Source organism: Capsicum annuum, chromosome 9 (assembly GCF_002878395.1).
Source record: "Capsicum annuum cultivar UCD-10X-F1 chromosome 9, UCD10Xv1.1, whole genome shotgun sequence".
Taxonomy (NCBI): domain Eukaryota; kingdom Viridiplantae; phylum Streptophyta; class Magnoliopsida; order Solanales; family Solanaceae; genus Capsicum; species Capsicum annuum.
In genome coordinates this window covers 6131012-6134685 of record NC_061119.1, presented here as the reverse complement: position 1 = coordinate 6134685, position 3674 = coordinate 6131012, and positions in this window count along the sequence as shown.

Sequence of the window (3674 nt, the reverse complement as noted above, 5' to 3'; positions counted from 1 at the left end):
CATTTAGCTAGAGATTGTAAATTACCCAAAAATCCAAAAAACAAACAAATATCAGAAATAAAAATAGAAAATACAGAATATATGCAGATAGATTATATAGATTATGAATTAGAAAGTGAGGATAGTATATATGAAATTTCAGAAAATAAAACAGATAATGAAATAGATAGTGAAATAGATAAATCAAATGACTGAAGAAGAAATAAAAATAATAAAAAAGGAAGAATATTTAAATGATGAAGGAACAAACCAAAACATAATATTTGACAGTAACATATTTGATGTAATAAAAGGAAAAGAATTAGACTTAAGTGTAGAAAAAATATTTAAAATACCAATAATAAGAAATCTATTTACCCAAAAAAAAGAAGAATATTATGTAGTATATCAAAAGGAACATGTAATAGACTGTAGATATGCGAAAGGTAAAGCTAGTATACCACTAGTAACAAAAAGAATAATTAATAAAGAGGTAAATGATATAAAAAGCAGAGACCCAATAAAAGATGTACACCTTGGAGGTAAAGAGATATTAATAAAAGCATGTTTTAGAGAAGGAATATATACACCAATAGAATTATATTTAGCAGATGATAGAATTATAAAACCTGTAGAAAAAAGCATAATAACTGCCATAAAAGGAAATTTAATATACCAAAAATTTAAATTTATAATAAGTGCAAATTATTCAGTAGCAGTAACAGATAAAAATATAGATAAATCATTAGTATTATATTGGAAAATATTAGGAATAAAATTAACCCCAGGAAGTAAAATATTTACAGCAAGATGCAAAAATTTATATGTGTTAACTACAAAACATAAAATAACAGGAAAAAATAAGATTAACAAAATACGAATAGAAAGTCCATTCGAACAAATTGTAAAAACAATAGATTATAATGATTATAGCTATAGAGATATAGATATAGAAGAAAATTTAGAAATAATAAATGATAGAATAAGTATAACGAAAAGAATAGCTGATGAAAAACCAGAATCATCAAGCTCATCAAAAAGAACAAGTTATGAAATAAATTCAACAAATAATTTAAACCAATATTACATAATAGGAAAGGTAAATGAAAAGAATATTTAATACTCTTAAATACAGGACAAGAAGAAAATTATATAGCAAAATATCTAGTAAAAAATCAATAAATAAAAACTGATATTGATATATGCCCAGATCTACCAAGAAGTTTAATAAATAGTAAAAATATAGCAGAAAAAGAAATAATAATAGGAATTAGAAAAATAAAAATAGAATTTGAAGTAAAGGAAGAAATGCAAAAAACAGATATAAATTATGAATAAAATGGCTAGAACAAGTAAAACCATATAATATAAAACATACACAATTAACCTTAACATATAACAGAGAGAAATTATTCTTAAGAAGAGCCTGAACATAAAATGAAAATATATGTATTAATGAAGATAGTAGTAGAAGGATATTACAGTAGATATTATACGCCTATGATAGATACAGGAGCAGAAGCTAATTTATGAAGATATAATTGCTTACCAGAAAGCAAATGGGATAAATTAAAAACACCAATAATAGTTAAAAGATTTAATAATGAAGGAAGCTTAATTACTTATAAAGCTAAGAATGTAAAAATACAAGCATGGGATAAGATAATAACAATAGAAGAAATTTATAATTATGAACTAACATCAAAAGATATACTTTTAGGAATGCCGTTTTTAGATAGATTATACCCACATATAATAACTAGAACAGATTGGTGGTTTACAACACCACATAAGCAAAAAGTAAGAGCAAAAAGAGTTAATAATAAAATAAGAAAAAAAACTGATTGGATAAAAGGAAGTGGAAAAATTACACAAAAGTTAGAAAATATAAAAAATATTGAAGATACAATAGAATTAGTCGTATTTTCGATAAATAAAACAGAAATAACTATATTTTCAATAAATAAGATAGAAATAATTAAGAAAAAATTAGAACAATTATATAGTGAAGATCCATTAAAAGGACTGGAAAAACAAAAAACTACTATAAAAATTGAATTAATAGATAAAAATAGCATAATAACCCAGAAACCATTAACATATAATTTTGACGATTTAAAAGAATTGAAAAGGCATATAGATGAATTATTAGAAAAACGATATATACAAAAAAGTAACAGTAACATAATAGTCCAGCATTTATAGTAAATAAACATAGTTAACAAAAAAGAGGAAAAAGTAGAATGGTTATTGACTATAAAAATTTAAATGCAAAGACTATGACATATAATTATCCAATACCAAATAAGATATTAAAAATAAGACAAATACAGGGAAATAATTATTTTAGTAAATTCAATTGTAAATTAGGATTTTACCATTTAAAGTTAGAAGAAGAATCTAAAGAATTAACCGCATTTACGGTACGACAAGGATTTTATGAATGGAACATATTACCATTTGGATATAAAAATGCACCAGGTAGATATAAACATTTTATGGATAGTTATTTTAAACAATTATCTAATTGTATAGTATACATAGATGATATATTATTATATACAAAAACTAAAGAAGAAAATTTAAAATTATTAGGACAATTTACAGATATAATAGAAAAATCGGGAATAAGTCTAAGTGAAAAGAAAGCTGAAATAATGAAAAATCAGATTGAATTTTTTGGATATCAAATAGATAAGAGTGGAGTAAAAATGCAACAACATATAGTACAAAAAATAATAAATTCGAAAGAAGAATTAGATACAAAAAAGATATTACAATCTTTTTTAGGATTAGTAAACCAAGTAAGGGAATATATTCTAAAATTAGCAGAAACTTTAAAACCACTACAGAAAAAATTTAAAAAGGATGTAGAATATAACTATAATGAAGAAGACAAAAAACAAGTTCAGAAAATAAAATTACTTTGTAAAGAATTACCAAAACTACAATTTCCACATGAAAATAGAAAATTTATATATATAGTAGAAGCAGATGCTAGTGAATGTAGTTATGGAGGAGTACTTAAATACAGATATGAAGCAGAAAAATTAGAACACCATTGTAGATACTACTCAGGTACGTTCAATGAAACAGAAATAAAATGGGAAATAAATAGGAAAGAATTATGTTCATTATATAAATGTTTGTTAGCATTGGAGCCATATATTGTATATAACAAGTTTATTGTACGAACAGATAATACACAGGTACGCTAGTGGTTAACAAAGAAAATACAAAATTAAGTTGCAACAAAAGATATTCGGAGACTAGTCTTGAATATATTAAATTTCACATTTATAATTGAAGTAATTAGTACTAACAAAAATGTTATTGCAGATTACATATCAAGACAAAGCTACGCGGACTGATATAATAGAAGGGGATACTCTAGAAAAAATACTCAACACCCTAACTACGCTTTCAATGATAGTGGACAGTATGGATAATGATATTGAAAAGCTAAAGACTAATGAAGTTAAAATGAAGTCTATAGCTACAAATCAGCTAACTCAGCAGTGTGCAGAGCTATGTCAATCGGAAGACATTAAAGTTTCAGAGCTAGAAGGAGACGAAGGGACACTCCATAAAACCCATAACATTTATCAATCTACTTCTGCAGGTACAAGCAAAGGAGTTAGGAAAAACACAAATATGAACCTAAAGAAGCTATTTGATAAACCATATATACCAAA